The 24,380-nt window shown below is 45.5% G+C and overlaps 1 long non-coding RNA gene across 1 annotated transcript; it reads left to right on the top strand.

Moving 5' to 3' along the window:
* The first annotated feature begins 14,990 nt into the window (after positions 1-14,990).
* Positions 14,991-23,934, top strand: LOC132247689 (uncharacterized). The gene is made up of 3 exons (XR_009458993.1): positions 14,991-15,049; positions 22,556-22,617; positions 23,592-23,934. It is a non-coding gene; the product is annotated as an uncharacterized LOC132247689 (long non-coding RNA).
* The last annotated feature ends 446 nt before the right edge of the window (positions 23,935-24,380 follow it).

The following is a 24,380-nucleotide window of genomic DNA, read 5'->3' as shown; positions in this document are numbered from 1 at the left end:
ATAGATCACATTCAGGGCCATTATATTTTTTTCCACTTGTAAACTAGTTGATATTCAAAGCCTGTTCCCCTTGACAAATCAGAAATGACTGAAGTAGTTATTTTATAGTGAGAAATGTAGCCTGGCCCCTTCCAAAAAATCTGTTAAGAGGTAAGAAATAGGATGTATGAATTCCAGGCTGTGAAGGAGGAAAGCAACTGTGGGTTGTCACAGAGAAAATGGAGGATGTAGTAGGGACACATTGAGTGGAATGACTCTAAGGTGAGGAGTCAACTAACTTGTGTCAAGTGCTAATTCTAAGCCATTACCTCTAAATGTGAATAGTTGAGGGACACTTAAAACCAGGATCCCTGTTAATAAAGCAGTAATTCTCTGTTTAAAAATCACAAATTCTCTGATTTTAAAAACCAAAATATGTGATTAAAATGAAACACTACTATATATATCACCACTATATATATCTCAACTGACTACAACGTTTTATTGATATATTTACAATTTTAAAGCAATTTGGAAGTCTACCAGTGCCTCAATCATCATAATAAAATAAATTCTAAGTATCTGTAAGTTTTCATACTTGATTTTGAGGTTTTTATCATAGAAAATCAGAGCTCTCCCTGTCCCTTCGCTCACCAGGATGTAGGTCCAGGCCCCTCCCTCCCAAACCACAGCCCCCTGGCCTTGCTGGTGCTGCTCACTCACTCCCCACCCACAGCCCCCACCCCTGCCAGTGCCCCTTGCTCCCCATACACAGCCTCCTTACTCCCCCACCTCTGCTGGAGGCGGCCCCCCTGGCTGCCATCCAAGGACCCTCAGGGGGCCACCCAAGGACCTGGGTCCACAGGCTCCTTCCCCTGCAGCAGCTCATTGCCACCACTGGGAGCTCTGTGCCACCATGGTGAGGTGGCCCTGCCCACCTGACAGCAAATAGGGGCACAACTCGTGCTGCCACCCCCACTGTTGCTGGGAGGGCAGGGGATGCCTCACCATGGCAGCACAGAGCTCACGGCAGCAGCACCAAGCTTCCCCACCCCACTCTGCCCTGCTGTGTGGGGTCCTGTCCACTGAGCTGTGGAAAATTCTATGTTTTTCTTGGTTAAAAGGGAAAATCCACATTTTAAAGGAAAAATCCACAACCCAGATCCCTGCTTATTAATACAACTTTGGCTGTAATATAAACATATGTCAAAATCACATTTATATCAAATATTACCTTCCCTTTCTTTTATGTGCTTATGACAAGGTATTTAGCAAAATTCACAGATTTCACCGAAATCTGACAGGCCATGCTATGAGCACTTCTGCTATGGCCACAAACTTATGACCTGTAGGCTGTCAACCATACACCTTAGTGTCCGTGCCACTCCAGCCCCCTATCAAATACTGAAATACACATAAACATGAAAATGACACAACTGAACACAGATTCACCCTCATTACAAACAGAAGCCAAGCAGCACAGTAGTAAATCTAATTTAGAAGAATATCCCTGCATGCCACATGGTGAATCCCAAAGGTGAATCCATGATACTCTCCCTGTGCCTACATTTCCTGTGAAGATTTTAAGCTGTTACAGGCAGGGAGCATCTGACCCATATGAGATCTCTCAGCACAACAGGGATCTCACAGATGGTATCTCCAGGTGCTACCATCATACAACCAATCATAAGGCTAGGGGCAGAAGCGACACAAACTGGTATAAGTGATCAGAAACTGGTTCAAATCTGTAACGCAAACACAGGGTGCACATAAACCACTTTCAAAATGACTAAAACTGGTTTAAGATAAACCTGGATGGATAGAGTATCAGACTTAACTGATTTAGGTTAAATCAGTTCATTGAACTTCTGTCCCAGATCCCCTTCAAATTCAAGTTAACTCACAGTCCCCCAGCATCCCAAGATGCTTTGCACCTCCCCCACAAACTCCCCTCTGCCTCTCACAGGGTGGGCCAGCTAGTTTTGGCCAAAGCTGTCTGCTCCAGCCAAGCCAGAAGGCATATTCTAGTGCCCCCCAGCTTCTGACTTGGGCCACTGTAGGCATGTGGCTACATTTCCAGAATCAAAAATGAATGTCTGTTCATTTGCTTATCAGTTCAATCTACACAGATTAAACTAACCTGTGAAGATTGAGTCGATTCAACCTTGGGTTTTTTGACTGTCTGTACTTAGCCTAACAGTTAAGTTAACATTTACAGAACTGCTTTATAAAATAAAATGTGTTTCTTTTTATTAGCCTGCCAGAGGCTGACTTTACTTCTGTTCTAATTATAGTCTGGGGCATGTGTGTGCTATTAAGTAGTAACTGCACCCTGTTGGCCACATTCTATTGGAGCCTGAAATAGTTCTCTCCTGCAAATTGTAGTGCTTTGGAAGCCTCCTGGAGGAAAGGTGCAATATACATGTAAAGTCTTAATAAGAGAGGTGAATGCAACTCTTACAAAAATGACTCCCAAGGTGACTCCGCATTTTATGTCCTATGAATCAGAGTTCCCCTAACTTCTGCAAGTATATGGGAAATGGCTGCCCTGCTGCATTCTGCTCCAGATATCTGCTTTTTCCAGAAAAGTTTGGCTGAGGCATTCAACATTCAGGGCATAATTCTTAGCAGAGTGAGAGAAGACCATCTGCATTCCTAATTTTGGCTGTCTAGAAGCTTTGGTAGCCTCTAGCTGCAGCAGTAGAAATAACAATTAAGGACTCTGGGCATGTCACAAGGAAAACTGAGCGAAAGCCTGTAGGGTCTTGATAAATGTGATACAGCTGAAGCAATATGCATGAATCATAGGACAGCTGGCATCCAATGGAATAAATCCCCCACAGAAATATGCAAGCTAAGGTTGCTGAACTATATACCCACTGACACAAATCCTAAAAGCCAAGCAATATGCTGCAAAGTCATTTCAGCCTCTGCACATCAATTTCCCTCCTCAGACCCTTCCCCCTCAACTGCTCACTGCCTGCCTCTTCTCCCCATTATCCTGACCACCCAATGGAAACCCTGACCCCAGGCCCTATTTATGGGTTACATGAACAGCTATTTTCCAGAGCATAATTGTTTTCAATGGAAGTTTATTTTAAAGAGCACATCCCCCTCCCCCCCCCCCCCCAAAAAAAAAAACTCCCAGAAAATATTTAGTTACAGGATGGGATTCATAGTTGGTAGGGTCAGAAGGGACCTAAGCAGATTATCAAGTCCGACCCCCAAAATGAAACCAAAACTCATTGTTTCCTTTCAACCCCTTTCCCCCATACTCCTCCCACACCTTTTTAAAAATAAAAAAGTAGAAGAGAAAGAGGGGGAACCCAAACCCTGTAACTTAATCTGCAAAGTGCTACCAAACATGAGCCTTAGGGAAAAGAGTTCAATGTAAGTCTGCTCTAACTAGCTTATGTTCCTAGCACCTTCCGTAGCCTAGACAAAACCTAAGGTAAAGATTATGGGGTGGAAATTTCCCAGATTTAAGTACATATCAGTGCTGATAGCCCTAACCATTAGTGTTGTCAATATATTGAATACCTACCTGCAGAGCCATGGAAACAACAGGGTCCTTGATGAGCTGTATTCTTCCCCTGTAACCCACTATAGGGAATGCCATGCTCCCCATCCCACACAGCCCTATCCCCTTCCCTCACCTCAGCCAAAGCTCAGCTTGCTTTTAAATATTGACATAAATTTTGACATTTTAAAATTATACTGGAAAAAATGTACTGAAAATAGTATACCTCTCTGGGTTTACAATCTGTCTATGTAAGGGAAGACAGGAGTCCAACAGGGAACAGGGAAATGAGGGAGTACGTGGGGGGCATTGTGTGAGGTTGTGAAAGCTGCTCTCCAGCCCACTTTTCTCATCCCAGGTCAGTGTGATGGGATGAGAGAAAAGTGAAGAGGACAAAGGAGAAAGAAGGCCAGGGTGGAGAAAGAGAGAGATGAGCACATGTGTGGTATGGATTGGAGAGGGTAACTACCGTTTATGAACCCACAGTGCACCTACCTGGTGTGTCAGAATGGACATGGATATGCTGAGCTTGTCCAAGCCTCCCTATGGCACTGGTGCCCTGGCTCCTGGAAACATTTGACAGCATCTCTATCAGGAACCAAAGGTGGTACCAGAAGGGTGGAAGTCATGGAGGGGACAGGGTAGGGAGAGGGAGGAGTGGGGAGAACAAGGGATATAGTGGGCTCATAATAGATAGCTGAGGAGCCGTCTGCATCCTCCCTATGCCTGTGAGAAGACATGACTGTGTCATAGGAGTTCCCCACTCAATAGACCTACTTGGGTCACTCTCCTTCCTCAGAACACGTGAAGTTCAGAGGAGAAGCTGCCTCTGAAGCTGGTAACAGGTCACACTCCTCCTCCTGAGTCACCTGCAGCAGTCAGCCTCTCTCCTGACTAGTCCACCGTGCCAGGAGGTGTAATGTAGCAAGGAAGCAACTCCTCCCTATTCAGCTCAGATGCAACTGTCCCTAGACAGAGGGCAATGATAAGATGCATATTTTGACAAACTGGAGGGCTCTCAGAGGACAAAGATATACTCTCAGGAGGCCAAGAGGGACTATGCCAAATGATTAAAAGGTTTGAATATGTCTAACTTAGCTAAGCAACTACTTGGACGAATTAACCAAGCCTGGTGAAGTTAGGAGACTATGGCTTTTAGAGGAAATGGCACCGGAATAGGACTTGGGAGACCATGGTATAACTGTTAGGTGACTACTCTGCTGAACAATTTGGGGCCCATGCCTCCTCCTCTGTAGCTCATTTCTTCCTTCTATAAAATGGGGATAATTATTGTGCTTTGAGATCTATGGATGATAGATACTAACCATTATAAACATGACTGGAAACAACAGGGAGAAGAATAACTGTGTGGTGCTTGGGACCCTAATGGGGAGAAATAAGATAAGATTAATAAAGGAGACATTTTGGCAGAAGTGGAGGAAAACCCTACTGACAAGAGAGATGTATTCCAAAGGGAAGTGAGAGAAACGCCACTGTTCAGGAAGTTTAAAAATAAACTGGTTATTGCTATAAGGATCATGCTGTGGGAAATGATCTAGCAATGTCAGGAACATGGGCTTGATGCTTTAATAGTCCATTCCATCTCTAGCTTTGATATTCTAGGTATACAGAAACTTTTACCTTGAAGGGTCCTGTCAACACTGCAGCAATTAAGTGGAAAACAGAGAGTGGAAGAAGAGGGATTGAGGTAGGGAAGTCAACAGGGTTATGGTTATAAGTAGAGTGACTTCTGGAGTGAAAGTGAAAAGACTTGATCATAACACTGTGTCAACTTTAAAAGGAAAGACTGGGCATAAATAAAGGAGTCCTGTGACAAAATGAAGTGATTGCAGTACTACAAGGTAGTGGTGCTGGTCCGGGACTTGAACAAGGGGAAGAATGCCACCCACCAAATCACCTGCCTTCCTTCCTGGAACGTCCTTCCTTCCCAGACTTATAAAACTAGGAAAGACCTATCTGGTCACACAGGGAAAAGCAGGGTAGCCCAGGGGAGAGGGCATTAGACTAGGAGTCAGGAAGGACTAAGCCCCACTCCCAGGTCTACCACCAACCTGTGGTAAGACCTCAGGCAAAAGCACTTCCCTGTTCTTTGACCTTCCGTTTTATCTATTTAGACTGGAACATCTGTGAAATGGGGGCCCTTGTACCATAAGCACAGAACAATGGAGTCCTCATTTAGGTTGATGTTTGTAAGTGCTATTGCAATACAAACAGTCTTCAGGTCCCCAGCTCCCTGGGACTATTCTCTACAATTTACTAGGGTTTGATCCCATAAAAATGGGAAATTCCTAGTGATGGGACTGCTGCCTTATCCGCAATAAAATATATGTCACTCTCCAGAAATGTACCTTAGTATTCTGCCTAAATTTTCCCTTTCCTAATTTAAACATATTATTCGGTCCCAATCCCATTATTCTACTCATGGGCCACACTAAATCATCCCTCCCCTCCCTGGGTGCCGCCACCCTTCCTGTGTTTGTAAACCATTCTGCTCCTCCTTGCCTGTCACACATCCAACCCAGACACATTTAGGTCTTGTAATCATTTCTCTTAAATCATATCTCCCAGGCCTCTAATGCGTTTTCTTGCTCACCTGTGAACTGTTTCCACTGCTCAGAGCACAGTGCAAAATTTGCTCATTAACATTCCAAGAGCAGCCTGACTAGATGAATCGCTTTGTAATGACTTGCTGTCAGCTCACCACTCTGAAATGTTCACCTTTTTAAAATATCATCAAATTAAATCAAATTAATACAGTTCTCCTATGAGTGTCGCAGCAGGGTACATTTTCCTCTGTGCCTGCATAGGAAAGAGACAGGACCCCATAAGGCATTAACATGAGCTGGTATTGGGACTTCCTGAGGGTGCTGAAAACAGCTGGTATGCTTCTGTATCTCACCAGTAGGCTACTACCCATAGACATCTGAAATAAAGCTAAGTGTCATTGTGCCTCCTGTGCTCAGCTATCAGTTATAGCTACACAGCTACACACAGGAGTGCACAGAGATAGGAAGGCTGAAATAGTACCCACTTCTATAGGATCCCATTTCTCCCTCATTGAGCCAAAAAGCAGGTGTCCCTTCCCTTTCTCTGGACTCAGGTAGGGATGAATCATCTTCTATCAAGTAGCAATCAGCAGAAAGTACAGGAAAAACTTGGGTGGCATTTAACACCACAAGTTGCTTCTATGATTATGCGGATGTGGGCAGGGAGATGGAGCAATAAGCAGAAGGAAAAAACAACAGCTGATTCTTACACGTTTGCATTAGGGGTAGGCCCAAAAGGTTTGACTCAGTTTGGGCCTCCACTGTCCTAGGTGATACGTACCCACAGGTAAAAATGTCTACATAGAAACTTAATACCTTTGCATCCTACCCAAAAAAAGAACAAATACTGGCTAACCTATTAACGTACTAAGGAGATATTGCCTAGCATTTCAGGTGCTACAAGATCTCTAACAGTCTGGGTAGATTTAGTAAATTTGTATACAAACCAAAAAGGGCATCCTGCTCTACATCCTGGATACTTTTGACATAATTTAGAAAAATCCACACCAAAAACACTTGCACGTAATGGAAGCCTTTCAACAGAATCTATAACTAGCAAACCAAAGGCTAAAATGACCCTTCCATCCAGTGTTTTATTCAACCATGGTCAAGGGTCAACTTCATTGTCTTTTTGGCTGCAAGCATACAGGCAATGGGATAGCCATGCTGCAAACAATGGAAGGTTCTACCCTAAGAACCTGTTCTAAGATACCTCCTACTGAGCAGGCAGAGCAAGATGTCCATTAAACAGGAAGAATGGGCTAGTGGTTAGATTGCGAATCTGAGACTGTGGAGTCTGAGTTTTTCTCTCTATCCGACCAGCGACTTCCTGACTTGACTAAGTCCAGTAGACCACGTCTATGCTGCCTCTGTGCTCAGCCTGAGAGTCCCACAGAGAAGCATGGTCTTCCACTCATTCCTCTGCACTGTGCGCCAGCTCCAGACAGGAAACAGTTTAGTTAAGCTTAGAGCAGCCCTAAGCATGCACTAAGAGGACCAAGCCTAAGTGCATCCCCAAAGCACTCAGCTAGGGCCACTCTAAGCAGGCCATACTGCCTAGTTTCTGGGATTTGTATATGCTAAGTGACAGGACGTAAACAGGGCTTGCTAGCCAAAGGCAGTCCTGGGCCCAGCAGAGAGGCCGTGAAAAAAGGGATAGTGGTACTTCCCTGCTTAAGAGGTGTTATTCATTAAGGACTGCAGCATGCTTACATCCCAAAGAAATAGGGGCCATATGCATAAGACAAATTCAAGTGTCTATCCATAGGACACTTGCCCTTTTATGGAGTACAACTGAAGCAGTGTTTTAGGGAAAGGTTCTGTCCCCATGTCATGTAAATGCAAAGTAATCCAGTCTGGATTTATCCCAAAGCAAATGGGAGCAGAAGCTAACTGCTTATCAGTAGGGACATTGAGTTCCTACAGGTATCATCAGACACCACTCTGTTCATCTGCTGTAAATCTGATCCTGCCTTCAGTTACCCTAAATAGCTACCTCCAGGTACTGGAGAGAAACCTATTCAGTTACCTCGAGAATAGCTCCCTCAACTCCCATGCAACTGAGATCAGGCTTTTAAAATAGAGAAAAAGTGCTATTTGTTTGTTCTGTAACTTTATATTAAACTCCTTTTTAATCGATTTTCTGGCTTCAAGGGCACTGTCTCAAGTGTCAAGCATCATAGCTAACTGCTAGTGTTATGGCTACTATAATCACTATAACAGAGATCACTTATCCCTTGGTCTCATCTTCTTGTGGGATCCTGTCCCATTGTACTCCTTATTACAGATTAAATTTTCAAAAGGCACAAGCACCAAAAATTTACTTCTCTAGCACAGTGTTAAAAATTTGGTCGTTTCATTTAGCTTCTGCATGGGAGCTGAAATCTCTTGAAAATCTGGCCCTAGTTTTTTTCCTTTAGAAGGGCTAAAGACTAAGTCATGGGGCCAGTCAAAATTTTTCCATGATAAATTTTGGATGGAAAATTGGGTTTTTAACTCAGCCTGGCTGTTTGTGAAAAGTACCAGTCTTCCACAAAATACTTCATGTTTTTTTCAGACTTGTATTTTTGACCAAATACTTTCAGCATTTTTCAATAAAGCCAAAACATGTATATGGGGAAAAAAGGGATGCATTTGGTAGCCATGTTGGTCTGAGACAAAAAAAAAGAAATGCAACTAAAACTTGGTCTAATAAAAGGTATCATCTCTGAACCAAGAATTCTAGAGTTTTGCATTTCTTTAATGGGGAAAAAAACAATTTCCAACCAGCTCTGGTGAGCGCTGAAAATGAGAAAGACTAGAAAGAGTCATATCCTAACAAAAGAAGTTTCCCAGTTCATCAAGCAACCTCCTTCAGATCATCTAAGTAAAGATCCATGTATTTCACAAGTCATTCTGGAAGCACCATATACCATGCTGTTCTGTATGCTCCTGTACTCCGTTTCACTGACTTTTCCCTTTAAACGTATTGGTCTTCAGAGCACCACCCAGTTTCCCTATTGTGGCCTAGTGGGATTTCCCCTTTTGTTGCTATTAAATGCCTTTGGAGAACTTCCTAGAAAGGTTTTGCTGTGATGCAACATTCTGCATTTAATAAAGATTTGCACTGGTGACCCTGTCATTTCATAAGCAGAATGTTCCAGCTCAAGGGTGCTCACAACTACAGCAAAAACTCCCTACTGACACCTTATGCTCAGGCTGCAACACTTTAGTATTCATACTTCCTGTCTGCACTTAGATAGTTATCAGCTATTTTTACCCTGTTACCTCCTGCAAACAATTTGTTTTGTACTTATTACATCAAACCTTCTGGTCATCTCTCTCATACAAGAGACCCCAAATCCTCAAAAGGCATCTCTTAACAGGTCCTCTATCTCTGTTATTATTTTATAATAAGAGGCAGGTCTATAGCAAAAGATCTCACAGCCCCCTCTACCCAGGAAACAGGTCATGACCATGTTCAAAGATGAAGAAATTGGAGTGTAGAGAGACTAAAAGTTAGTTTAGAACATTGCTTCCTCTGCGACACATCGCCCTGCACCACAGGTGTCATTACCTGGACTGCGTCCTGGCCGACAGAGTACTGGCTTTCTGCCACAGCATAGTGAGATCCATGAGCAAGGCAGGAGCAGGACCCATCAGACACAGTACAAGTGCAATAGAAACAAGGGAAAAATGTAGCTGGGTTTCAAATGCCTGAGTTCTCAGCCTAAACTATCCCGTCTGCCATTATGATGGGTTGTCTTACATTCAATGAGCAAAGCAGCAGTAGTAAAAAAAGAAGAGGGAAAAGAGGAAGCAACCAATGTACACAACCACAATCACTCAGCAGCCCTCCTGCTTAGCTAGAAAGTTGCATGTAGACTCTGGGAATATCCATTCCTCATGTCAAAGATCCCATTCATACCCTGAAGAGAAGAACCACACGTTCTGGCCTGAGAGCAAATGCTCTGCTTTGCCCGATACTTAGATACCCCTTTATGAACATAACTGCAGCATCCATCTGTCTATGTGAAACAATGCCACAGACCAAGCAAAATGGCACTCACTGACCAGTGTTGTTTGTGCTCTCTGGTGCACACAGTGCCACAAGGCCCCGGGTTGTCTCATCCCCTGCAAAATCTAATAGCTGAGCAGATTAGTGTGTGGGCCGGGCGCAAACCCGGGCCCTTGGTCGCGCTGCACGCGGGCTGTGGCCGGCAGCCCGGGCACGCCGGGTCGGAGAGGGCGGGCGCCGAGCTAGAATTAGGCACAGACACTTAACGGTTGATTTTAAGATTGTTTATTTACACCGAGATGGTCGCGGTGCAGGCTGGAAACTTGCTTGAGTTGCGGTTATAAACAGAAAACACGAACAATCACGTGGAGTTTGCTAGGCTCCACGCAGACAGAACTCCGGATGTCCAGGACAAGGGCGCCTCAAATAGAAAACTCGTCGATACATCTTATAGAAAGTTACCGCTCGAAGATGGGAAGAGGTGGGCGGTGGATCAGGCCGCCAAACTCCTCTGAATAACACACAGGGTATCTATGACCCTGCCGCGCACCCAGAGTCCCCACGAGATGGATGTGGAGTCCTCTTCGGCTTGGGCGGAAACTGCTCAAGCCTCTTATACGGCTAGCAGGCCAATCGCTAGCCACCACGTGGGAATAATTTAGCACTAGCCAATAGCGGGACACAAATTTGCATATGAAAAGCGGGAACTCTTTGCACCGTGCATTTCTGTGTTGCAAAGAAAATGCGCCCTGCAAAGACAGCTGCAAAGTGGCAGGAACTCTCTCCTTTGCACACGGGTTCTCTGTGCAGCAGAACTCCACCGTGCAATGAAGCTGTAAACCTACAGGGATAATTCTTAGTGCCGAAGCGCACACAAAAAATCAGACCTTTGGGTCATGACAATTAGCTCTTGCTAATTCTCAGACTGCACTCCTCATGACACAGCATGCAGTAATGGCTCCCTGCATCCATGCATAGTTAGCCTTAAACACCACTCAGAGAGAAAGGAGAGCTTTATTAACTGAAGTGATGCCATCCATGACAATTTCTGCATGATAATAAATTGAACATGTCCATCAATGTGGCTGCACTTATCTCAAGTAAGAATGTGAAGATCCCTCTTATTGTAAAAGCAACGTTACCATCAAGCTTAGATGACAGCAAGCTTTTTTCTATCTGCCTGGTAAATTCCATGAAGTAAATTATTTGTGGGCATAGAGGGGAGAAAGTATATTTTAAGTTCTTTAGACTTCCTCTGGTAGACTCATACTCATATGCCCTGGCCAGAGATATTAGTCCACTGCTTAGGATCCATACCAGCACACTTCTAGATCACTGTATTGTAAACAGGTAGGAATCAATCACAAAAGAAGCCCCAATACATATTAGAATAATGAGTACAAACATCCTAGGCTTTACATTAGAGGTGCATGCCTTTGCATGCGAGGTGCATAATACTGCTGATCACAGTAATAATGTGACAGGCTTTCTGATTCCATCAAACACATGCATAGACCCCACAATAGGCCACATTTCAGACTAATCCCTAACCCTACAGTCTCCAAGTTTCAGTGTTTCCAGATCAGGGGTGGTTCTCAAAATGATTCTTATTCCCAGCTGAGGATAAATATCTTAGACTATGATGCACATAGATACTGTGGTGCTAGGGGCCACAGACATGCCTCAAACAGAATTTAAGAAATTTACCTACAGGTAAGATGCAGGGAATGGAGTAGTGTAGAAATGTTTGAATTCCCCCAGTAAGCCTCATTACCTGAATGAGTTAACAAAACTGCATAAGGCACCTACCTCCTCCTCAAGGCTCTCCTGACAATTAATTAAAACATGATCAATACACTAGCAGATAAACAAAAAAAGGAATATCAGTTGTCCCACAAAAACAAGTGAGATCTGACCCAGTCATCCTGTGTGATATAAATAAAGAGAAATAGCTCCATAATCCCTCCCTCCAGCTGCACTTCTCTTGCACAAAGAAGAGTCCAGCTATTCACTCATCTATCTATCTATAGCTGAAATTTTGAAAGTCCCTGCTTAGTTTCTCAAGTTAGTGAATGCAAAATCAGCAAAACAGAAAGACAGATGACGGTTGCCATTGCTTTCATACTCAAAATGCATACCACTGGGACAGAAAGGAAATGCCTAGATAATTGCTTGCTACCATGAGAAATTGCTGATCCAGTGGTATCTTAGCTACCAACCTGCCAGATATCTGTATTAGATAGATGGTCCTGAACATTTTGCAAGTCCCAGTATATTCCATGTTGTGAAGATATCCCTGCAAATTATCTGCATGTTCATAGAGTAAGAACTCTTCCTCTTCCTACAAGGTTCCTCATGACAGCTTAAGGCCAGTATAGTTACGTGAGGATAGTTCTTCAGTGTTGTTATGACATCCCTAACATACCTGAAAGCTACGTGATACTCCTCTCTGCCTCCTGTGCTGTCAAATCAGGACATGTATTTGAAAGCAGCTGCGAGGTGTTGTAGACAGATTTCATACCTAAATGGAATGATGTAGCACCGAAAGTCTAATACACCATATGCATTCTCTATAGTCCAGGCATATAGACTGGTCCAGCATGCATGGACCATTTCAGTGGGTCATAGCACCAGTTTCATTGCAGTCTTCAGGAGGCTGACCCAAGCCTGTTCCTAACCATAACTGATTCCCCTCAACATAAAACAGCATATTAAGTGCATGGCTTGACTATCTGTAATACATGGCATCATTTACATGTGCACCTTGTCAGAGTGGAAGTTATCTTTGTGTAGGAACATATGGGAGACATATCACACATCTGAAATGAGGCCACAGGGGCTAGAATGCACTGGACATGGCAAGTCCTAGACACTGTGTTGTCTTTGGAAACAGTACAAAAAACAAACCTCAGACTTTGAAAGGTAGGCTGTCAGGACACTGACACTGTCTACTCAGCACATCTGTTTACAAGGACAAAAGGTATTCCTTCACACCTTTGAAAGCATCGTTAGCAATTGTTCACTATAAATTAGCCATTGGAGGCCCTTACCAAAGGCATCATTAAAAATCTCCAATTAGGAACCTTGACAAGTTGTCAAGCTTTCACAATCCATTCATTGGGGGGAAAATGTGATGAGCAAGATAGCATTATCCAGAAGAATATGTCTAGGTGTGACAAACTGACTGAGGGGCAAAAAATGACATCCATTAAGATCTATGCACAGGCTATTTCTCTATCATATGGTGCCATTAAAGGTAATGCTTAACATCTAGCCATTGCTGTCCTTATAACAAATAATGTTGATGGTTAATCAAGCTTTTGACTATGAGCCCAGTTTTGATGCCCTTATTTTCATAGTGCAGTATCTCGCTCCACGAGCGATCCATTGGATTTTGTTTGGGCTACTGAAGGAGTGAGAGGCTCTACTCAATGTAACCATATCTGTATCAGAATCTGGTCTATGTCCCACTGCAGAGAGATAACTGCTGAACATCACAGACAGTGTAACAGGAGCCTCAACCACTGTTACTTTAAGAGGAACAGGGCAGCACTATATGGCTCCAAACAAGCAAAGGGAGCTGAGTTGGTGCCAGCTGCAGGGAAGTAAGATGCTGAGGGAAGACATGGACAAGAACTACAAAGCTACAAATTACTATCTCAGAGCAAGTTGCTTTGCAGTAGGCTACAAAGGGTAGAGCTCCAGGCAGGAGGCCTGTGCAAAGCGGCTAGTATTCATTTCAAATTCAGATTCGGCTGATTTGGGGGACAGTGATTCGATTCGGTGATTTGGATCACTGTCCCGATTTGATTCAGCCAAATCTGATTCAGAGATTCGGCTGCTGCCAAATCTCTGAATCCGCTAAGCCAGGCCCATCCCCCACCCACTCTCCCAGCCTGGCAATGGCTTCCCTCCCTGCCCTAGCTCCCAGCACTTATTAAAAAAAAAAAAGCCCCAACTCAGCAGGTGCGGCTGGGCAGGAGGCAATCCCCACTGCCCCCCACTGCATGGGGGGCTTGACATGAGCCACCCGACCCTCCCCCTTGTTCCCCCAGCCTCCCGACAGGTGCCCAGCCTGGGCCAGCTTCGGCCCTTTAAGAAAAAAAAACAAAAAAACAAACAAACCCCGAACTCACCGCTCCTGCCGGTAGGGGGGTGAACCCGCTGCCTCAAGACATGTGGGGGGCTCTGCATTAGCCCCTGAAGCCCCAAGGCCACAGCAGGAGCAGTGAGTCCCGGAGCTCTTCTTGGGTTTTTTTTTTTTTCTTAAAGGGCTGAAGCTGGCCTGGATGGGGCACCCGTGGGGGGGCTGGGGGAGTGAGGCAGGGGGTCAGGGGGCTCGTGGCAGAGCCCCCCCATGCAGCATGGGGCAGTGAGAGGCAGCAGGGATCGCCCCCCCAGCAGCACCTGGTGAGCACCAGGGCTTTTTTTTAAAGTACCGAGCTGGAGCGGGCAGGGGCAGCCATGGGTAGCTGGGAGAACAGGGGTGGTTGGGGCGGGGGCTGGCTGGGGTCCCCTCCTCTCCCCCGCCCCTGGTACTTACCAGCTTGGAGTCAGCTGCAGCTCCCTACTGCAGCCACCAGGGACTACCCAAATCATCAAAGCTCTTCAAATCTTCGGAATCAATTCAGACCTTTAAATTGGTCCCCTGATTCAATTTGAATTCGGAGATTTGGCCACTGAATCAGGGTGAAACTCTTCCAAATTGAATCACCACTCAAAGCTTTGCACAGCTCTACCAGACAGGTAGTAAGGTAGTGACTGCAGCACAGCTGGGTAGCCTGTGGCAGAGGGGAGTATGCTGATTATTGGGCTAAGGGGAAAACTCCTCTACCATGGTGGAAGATCAGGTGACCAGAAGGGGTTGAGCCCAGGGTTATAAAGCTGGCTCCTGAGCCATAGAAAGCAGTCTGGCCCTGAGGTCTGAAGGGAGAAGAGTTCCTATGACCATAAGCTGCTGAAGGGAGATCCATAGACAAACAAAAGGTAAAGTTCTCTGTATACAGAGACCCAGAATATGGCTGAAGTATTTTGACTGAGACCAGTTTGTTTTATGTTGGCCATGAGTCATGGATGTGGCTATAGGGGAGAAAGGAGACCATGGCAGGTACTGAGGGAAAGCACCAGGTATCTCATTAATTGGATTAGAGCAGGAGTGGGAAAAATACTACCCGTGGGCTGAATCTGGCAAGCCAATTGACTGTATATGGCCCATGGCTGCTCCCACAGTGCTCCATATGCAGCCAAGTCCTGCCCACTCCCTCCTGGGGCACCCACACCATGCTTCTGCCTGCACCTACCCCATGCCTGTCAATGGTACTACCCTAGCCCTGGCCCCAGCCTCAGCTAATGTGCATAGCTTCCTAGTAGGGTTGCTCCTCCAGCTTTCTAGTAGTAGCTGCTGCTCCAGCTGCCTGGGTACTGCTTAGCTTTCCCCACCTGCAATGGTTCCTCTTCCTCTTCCTGCCCTTTCTGCACCACTCCTGGCAGGGGAGGGAAGCTTCAGCCAAGTGGCTCCTGCCCCAGTATGCAGGTTTCTAGCTACAGCTCCCAGCTGCTTTCTACCCACTGTCCACCCAATGCAATAAGCAGCTACTTGTGGGTGGCTGAGTGGGTGGAAGGCAGCTGGTAGCTGGATCAGGGCAGGGGGGGAAGGGCTGGTGGGGAGGGACTGGCGCTTCCCTCCTGGCAGTGGTGGGGCATCCCCCAGGCAACACCCACCTGTAGGCACCTAGGTTGGAGTGTCCCAGGAGGCACCACAGCCATGGAGGGAAGCACCAGGCCCCCATGCAGCTCAGGCAGGCTCCAGGGAGGGGGAAAAAATAAATAAAAAAAATTAGGTTCAACACTTCCTAGGTGGAGCCTGCTTTCCCGGGCTGCTGCCAGGCTGCCTGCAGGGCTTCCTGTAGAGCTGCATGGAGGCTGGTATTTTGCTCTGTGGCTGTAGGGGCAGCAAACTAAAACTCTTCAGAGGAGTTTGTTTGCTGTGCAACAAGTCATTTAAGGTATGTTAGGCCGCTGAATTTCCTACAGCAGCTGGAATTAATGTGCAATATACTGCTGGTGCATGCAAACACTGACACCATTAAAGCGGTGCAAAAGCATTTAGCCTATTTCAACATGTCATGCACACATGCCTAGACCATGCAAGCCTGTTGAGCTGCTTGAGATTGGACTCTATGTGGCAATGGCCTTGCTGGCAACACATGTATGTTCCATTCTTATGTTTCTATAAACACCCACACACATAGCCAAACAGATATAGATATGCAGGGCAAACTGGCACATTGCCTGCCCACTCCCAGCACCAGCAATGGCCGTCCTCCTGCCCCAGCTCCCAGCACTTGGGGGGGGGGGGGGGGGGGGAGGGAATCTCCAACTCAGCAGGTGCTGCCAGGCAGGGGGCAATCTCTGCTGGCCCCCCCATGGCTGCCCTGCCTGCCCCAGCTCTGGCCCTTCAAAAAAAACAAACAAACAAGGAAAAACCCTGAACTTACCATCTCTGCCAGCAGAAGGCTATCCCTGCTGCATGAAGAGCTCTTCCATGAGCCCCCTGAAACCCTGACTGCAGAAGTGTTGAGTCCCTTGGGTTTTCTCTTTTTTTTCCCTTAAAGGTCCAGAGCTGGGGTGGATGGGGGAGTGCGGGGAGGTCGGGGGGGCTCATGGTGGAGCCCCCCATGCAGTGTGGGGCAGTGGGGGTCACCCCCTGTCTGGCAGCATCTGCTGAGTTGGGGCTTTTTTTTTTTTTTTAAGTGCTGGGAGCTGGAGCAGGTGGGGAAGCTATGGGGGGGCTGGGGGAATGGGCGGGGGTTGGAGGGGCTGTGGGAGCAGGCAGGGGATAGGGCCTGGCAGGGGTCACCCCATTGTCCTCTCCACCCTCCTCTAGCCATCCCCCCGCCCCCAACTTACCAGCTCCAAGTCCAGCTACAGCTCCCTGCTGCAGCCACCAGGGAGTGCCCAAATCATCAAAGCACTCTGAATGTTTTCCAAAGATTCGGAGAGCTTTGAATTAATTCGGACCTTTTAATTGGCCCCCTAATTCAATTTGGAGATTCAGCCACCGAATTGGGTAGAATCTCCTCCAAACTGAATCACTACACAAAGCTTTGCACAACTCTACTGAGCAGAGCTTGGGAATGATAGTGTGCTGACAGCAGCTCCCTGACTCTCAGCCACCCTATCCTGGGGTAGGTTAAAGCTGTAGAGGAATGGCAGTCCCTTATACCACTGGTATAAGCACTGATTCCAGCTGAGAACATCCTCATTGCATCATGCTTCTGGAGGCCATGACTCACCACTAAGACAGAAGTTGAGTCATTTGGAAGTAGACAACCTACATCTGAGGAAGAGGCTAAGCAGCTCATAGGCAGAGAATTTGCACCAGACTGGCTCCAAAAGCACCAGTGTGCAGAAAGTTCCCCTTAATATATAAAGGCTCCAGCTTTGTTCTGTGCTTTTATACCATCTGTCCTCCTGGACTCAGCCTGCTCTGTGCCCATCCAGTACTCTCTCTACCCAGTTATGCTAGAGAGCACAGGAAGTAGCAGGTGCAAGAAGCAGCTCTAGTTGGAAATTCCCCAGTTCCCAAAGGAATTCTGTAATCCTCAACTGACATTGATTCATTTTCACCCCCTAAGTGAATCTATTTTCTATCCTCAGCTAGACTCATATGGGACGTACATTCTCCACTGACCACTTACTAAATTTGAGCCTGAAAATGCTTTTGTGGAAAATTCCCATCTTATCGTGGAAACCAAAATAGGTTGTTAACCAAAATAAAGCCACTGTCACTACGGAGCCTATGGAGGTGTGTGGACTATGTTGTAGCCTCACCTCACCAAAATGTTGTGGTTATTTTGATTATATAAAACCATAAGGGTCAACTGAACAAATAATGGGACATAAGCATTAATTTTCTGAAACAAAACATGTAAAAGTCCTGAAAAAGCTGCCAAAGTTGACTACAAGCTTCCTGTCTGTGGTCCTTCAAATGTACCTGTATAGGTTTTAACACCTCTAACCTCCAGGGTGGTGTTATTTTAAGTCATCTAGTTCATCTATGCAAGGTGTTAGTCTGAAGTTACAGCCACAATGGTCAGACACTCTGTCAGCTTACAATACCAAGAAGTGCTAAGAAATATTTCAGCTCCTCATCTGGATCTTATCTTGGTTGTTTCTGGCCCACATATTATTTTCAGCCCTTTTCTACTTAATGGAGTTTTTTTTACACTAATCTTTCAGATGCATCTGTCTTCTTGGAGCAATGACTGCATCAATTGCTCAACATCAGTCTCTCTCTCTCTTTTTATTGCTGTCTTGTTTCCCTTGCTGCAGAACAACATTGCCAATCCTTTCCCACCTCTACCCCCCATTCCCTGTTTGTTTATGCCTGAGGCTGCATCACCTTCAATTTGATCTCACTAAAGCAGGGCTGGCCAGGCCAGTGTTTTGGTAGCAAATACATTCAGTACAGGCAGTCCTCAACTTACAATGTTTCAAGTTACGTTTCACACTTACAACATTTCTAAACTGACACCCTGTTTCAACTTTCTGACCTCAGTTTCAACTTTACAATGCTTGATCTGATGTGATGCCATAACAACGAACAAGTTGCTGTGTTGCTCATCTCCCTGGAGAACATCTGTCCAAACTTCCTTGGACACTTTTTTTTTTTTTAAGAAAGCAGACAAGACTCCAGAAAAACCTGCAGCTAAGACTCCTGAGGGGAATCCAGCCAAGAACCCTTCGAAAAGTCCAACTAAGAGCCCTTCAAAAGTCCAGCAAAGTCACCTCAAAGAAGTCCTTCCAAATCAATATGATTGCTAGTTACAATATAAATACATTAATGTAGCTATATTACTCATCTATAATTGATCAAGTACAAAATTCTGGGTTATTTTTGGTGAAAACAGGGTATCGGGCCTTGGTTCAGGAACCGATCCCCCATTTATAACATTGTTTCCTATGGGAAAATCACTTCTGAGTTATGACATTTCGACTAAAGAGGCTGTTTTCAGAACCAATTGTGTCGTAAGTCCAAGGACTGCCTGTACGGTCAGTATTAAACCAGAACAACAGATGCCAAAGCTATGCAAGGAGAATGGAGCATCTGAGAACTTGCACACCCCAAAAATCAGATAATTCACTGCTAAAGTTCTGAGCACAGTAACTCGGCTCCACAGCCTGCCTTTATGAACAAGCAGCTCCAGCCTGTAAGTGGGTGATATAAAAATAGCACCTTATTACTCCCAAACCCTGCTCTCAGTGAGCACCAGGAACCAGCCTGCCAACTTAACTTTATGGTCAAATTCAGTTTCCAGTGCTTTCAGTTCCTGTTAGCTTGGGGTGGAGGGGAAGAGAGAAACAGGATCTATTCCTCATCAACAGACTTATTTAACCAAGTCCCAGTGAATAACTTAGCTACATATGTCAAAACCTAGCAGAAGCAGCAAAAGTGACCTTGGAGATACCACTTTTCTCCTGAAGAGTCCACACTGTTATTGGTAAGGATGCATTAAAAGCAAAGAATCTAGTTGAACTTTAAGAAGAATCTAGTTTGATTTAAGACTAAATGAAAGTATGGTTTGATCATTGTGCTCAACAAATAAATGGCTAAATGTCTATTTGGCAGGGTATGTTCCTGTTGTCTAAATGTCTATTTGGCCAAATACGTTCTCTCAGGGGTCTGCCCTGAGTCTGGTATTGTTTAACATCCTTATTCATTATTTGGATGATGGGATTCAGTGCACATTTAGCAAATTTGCAGATGACACCAAGTTGGGTGGAGTTGCAGACACTAGAGGGTAAGGCTAGGATCCAGAAGAGCTGGACAGACTGGAGACAGTCTACAGTCAACCAGTTGAAACTCAACAGGGACAAATGCAAAGTCTTGCACTTGGGATGGGTTAATTGCGTGCACAAACACAGAATGGGGAATGACTGGCTAGGGGTTACAGTGGAACATAAGCTGAATATGAGCCAGCAGCATACTTTTGTTGAAAAAAAGCCAACAGCATACTAGGTTGTATTAACAGGAGGGTCTCTTGCAAATCAAGAGAAGTGATTCTTCCACTCTACTCAGCATACTTGAGGCCTCACCTGGAATACTGTGACCAGTTTTGGGCCCCACACTTCAAGGGACAGACTGGAAAGAGTCCAGCAGAGAGTGACAAAAACAATTACAAATCTAGGAAGCAAGACTTGTGAGGACAGGCTGAAAGAGCAAGGGAGAACTAGAGACTGAGGAGGGATTTGATAAAAGTCTTCAAGTATCTGAAGGGTTATTATAGAGAGGCTGAAGATAGACTATTCTCTCTGACCATAGAGGACAGATTAGGAGGAATGGACTCATGCTACAGCAGAAGAAATTCAGGTTGGAGATTAGAAGGAATTTTCTGATTTGGAGGGTGGTCAAGCACTGGAACAGCTTACCTACAGAAACTGAAATCTCCATGCCTGGACATTTTCAAGAGAAGGTTAAATAGATTCTTGTCTAGGATGGTTTAGTCATGGATGACCAGGGCTGGATTAACCCTTTAGTGGGCCCTGGACAAAAAAAAACTTGTGGGCTCCAGGCCAGCCGAGACACCCCCCCCCCCCCACCCTGGCACTGCTGCCCACAGGGAGCAGTGCTCAGAGCCACCGCTAGGAAGCAGCTACCACCACAGTGAGGCTGGCAGAGAGGAGAGGAAGGGAAGGGAGGTGGATGGGGCCCTTTGCACCACTGCTGCGGAGGGAAGGACTAGGGCACTCCATAGCTCAGGGTCCTAGGCATGTGCCTCATTTGCCTATCCATTAATCCAGCCCTGTGGATGAACCTGCCTCAAGCAGGGGGCTGAACTAGATGACCTTGCAATGTCCTTTCCAGCCCTATTGTCTTATGATCCCATGAACTCAGAATAAGTTTACGGTGCTGACAGTTGATGGGGGGGGGGGGGGGGGGGGGGGGGGGAGAAACAGCTTCTCGGCTGCAGTATATTTGATTCTGAAGTTTAGAAGCACTACAGACAGAGCACCTGTCAGGATCAACTGGGCCATGGGCAGTCAAGTAAAGAGTTACCAAAGGCAGGCTAAGGGTCACACCTGGCACCTGTTGCAGTCCAAAGGCTGAGGTGGTGTCATGGTCAGAGCAGACAGAAGATCAAGGCCTGGAAGTCCAAACAAGGCAAAGGAAGGCACTGTGGCAGGGCAGGGATCAGGTTGGAGCAAGGCAGAGGTCCAAAAGCCCACACAGGAATGTAACTGCTGGGACAAGTTCCAGAAGAAGTAGAAGGGGTTTTATAGCCCTCATCAGGGGCTTGTGGTTCCCATAGGTTCTTCCTGGTCACTTGACTCTCCATTAATGTCCTCATTGGAGGAACCAAGCTGGGCTGGGTGTGGTGTTCAACCAGCTGCCTGGTGGCACTGCAGGCTTTGTCTCTGCCTGCTGCCTTGGCTGCTCTGGGTTTGAAACCCAGTGGAAGTAACAGCACTTGTGTGCCACTTCTAGAGTGAGACTGCATTTTAAAGAATACATTTAATGTCATTCAGGAAACATACATGCTTTAAAGGGTTAATGTATCCAATGACTGTTGGAAAGAGGGAAGTCCTTTTTGTGGTTGACAAATAAGATTCATATTCAACAGATTTTTTTTCCAGTGCATCAAAATTCCCAAGCACAGAACATGCCATTGCAGCAGGCAGGAAATATACTGGGTCTTGAAGTTCTGTTGGACAAAGACAGTGTAAGAAACTACAGCCATGCATCAGCCACCATTTTTTCTGTATACAGGCTTTCCAGAACATATTCTGAGAGTTGGAGAGCTACCACTACAGGCACCAAAAGACATTCTCAACCCTTTCCAATGGCTTCCTGCCACAACTGGATCTTTGTTAGAAAAATCAATATGGGAATTTTTCCCATCTCTGAGCTGACTGGTCCCATTGCAGCCAAAGTACTCACTAGAACTGTTCTCTTTTAGCAAGAGCCATGTTTTTCAACCTTACATCATTAGCAAGCTTTGCCTACCAGAAATAGCCTTGGCCACCAGAAATAGCTTCTTGGCAAAACCTTTGCTTGATATATCATTGTTGCAATCATTTCCACAGCATAAATCATCTTGCAGCCTGGCTCAGTTAAATCAGAGGTTTCATTAATTATCAATCATAGTGAGACCTAAAGGAGGGCTAGCCAATAATTGCTTCATGCTCACAGAATAATGTGCATCATCAATGACAAGGAAGAGAGACTTGCCATGAATTGTACACTTCCCGAGCAGTTTGCAAAGCAAGTATTTGACTGGCCTCTGCCTTTAGAAGTCTCCTCCCCTGCCTCTCTTTCTGATATCCCAGCATTATTGCTAATGAGGCAAGACTTACCTGACCTTCAGAAAAAATATCAACACTAAGTTAAACCACAGATACTTATACTAAATGCTCTCATTAACCACCCAAGGCAGGGCATTCAATATACCAATAGATCTGAAATAGCCTTCATAAAATATTAATCCACAGATTTCAGAGATGCCAGAAAACTCTTCTAGAACAGAGCACTGAGACAGTGGACATGATCTCTGGTGAGTCTATGGGCTAAGCCCTGGTTCAGTTTATGTTCATATATTGCATGTATGCAGCCACTGAACTGCAGTTTTTGGCACGTATGCACAGTTTGGGATTTTTTCTGTGGCAAACTGGAATTGCCATGCATGCAAACCTGCTCAAGGTAAAATGGAGGAGGGGATGGGGGAGGAGGGAAGGGCCTTCCTATGCTCAGTGGACCTCGGTGGCTTTAGATGTGCAAAGTTGAATTGCAAAAGTACCAAGAACTCCAGTGACATATGTGCCATTTATGTCCTCCACTTTATATGGGGCATGTTGGGGTGCTTTCGGTATCTTTGGGCAATATGCCTTATAGTTGTATGGCAGGGCAGATTGTGTAGTTCTAGGAATAGGTTAGACAAGGAACTGTATGGGATGTTCTGGATTAGGATGATCCTGCCTTGAACAGGGGGCTGGATAAGGCAACCTGTGGAGGTCCCTTCTGCACCCTACTTTTCACTGATTCTGTTATCCAGATGGATAAAGCAAAACAGGATTGAGCATTGTACTCGGGGTTGGTTCACATAAAAAATCTGTCTGAAAAAAAACTGGAAAACACAGCACAGAAAGAAAATATGTCACTTACCCAGGATGCTGTGGATCCCTAAGTCACCGAGACAGTAAAATACCCTTCAGGGCACTCCATGCTGAAAGCTGATTTTTGTTTCTGGGTTTTGGATATAAGTGCAGGTAGGTGTGAAGTAGAAATCCAGGTATAGGTGGAAGCTGGGTGGCCTTAAGCAAAGCCTGTTTTCTTTATGCTAGTAAAGTTTGTGTTCAGAATTAGAAGAAAGCAACTCTCTCTCTGGGATTCTTTACCATGGCTGCATTAAAGCTGGTGCTCCTGAGACCTGCCAGACTAGATCTGGCCACTGCTTTACCATTAGTGAGGGCTCCCCCAGGCATGCACTGAAAACTCAGAAGGCTGTATCTGTCTTTCATATATTTCCAGCTTCCCAGACTATGACAGAGCAGCCACATGGTTCTCATCTCCTGTGATACTCAGACATTCTCCTGCAGTGCTACTTCCACCCCCTCCCTCCCCCTGGCAAATGCATGTCAAACCATTGTTTGGGGCAATCAGACAGGACAGTAGGGCAAGGATGGGGAAATACCTACTGCAGATATAGCAAGCAATACACCAGGACCCACCACATGGGGTTGTGAGGAGCAGAGACCATCTTCCCAGCTGCGTTCCAGGTGCTTTACATGAACTCCCATAAGGGCAGGGACAGAGCCAGACTTTAAGCCCTCAGAATCTGGCCCTTCAGTCGCACCGTGTAATATCACTTTAATTGTAATATCAATTAAATATCACTGTGTAATATCACTTGTGTAAATATCACTTGAATTCTTGCTCAGTCTTTACCTGCCTGACAATGTAAAACCAGAAACCACCTCTGCAGAAAGAAATGTCTAATTCCAGTTGCATATTTTCACACGGACATGTGACCCTTTCCTCCAGCATCTGCTGTAGCATACAATCACGGGAAAACCTTTGTGACTCACCCAAGGGGCCCTGTGTTTTTTGTTTGGCAAAGGTGTTTAGAGTACAAGGCAGCGTAACTAGGCCTAAATTGATGCAGTGGTAAGGACTCTAGGAAGGGGAAAACCAGCGGAGGAATTAAATGGCTTATACTGTGGCTGCAAAATCAAAACGTTAGTTCAGTTGTTTGCTGCTGTCACACAATACAGAGCTGAAACTGCCACAATAAAGACACATAAATGCTGATTCCTGGGT

This window comes from Alligator mississippiensis, chromosome 1 (assembly GCF_030867095.1).
Source record: "Alligator mississippiensis isolate rAllMis1 chromosome 1, rAllMis1, whole genome shotgun sequence".
Lineage (NCBI taxonomy): Eukaryota > Metazoa > Chordata > Crocodylia > Alligatoridae > Alligator > Alligator mississippiensis.
Note: the sequence above shows the minus strand (reverse complement) of the source record. Positions and strands in the feature narration are given on the sequence as shown.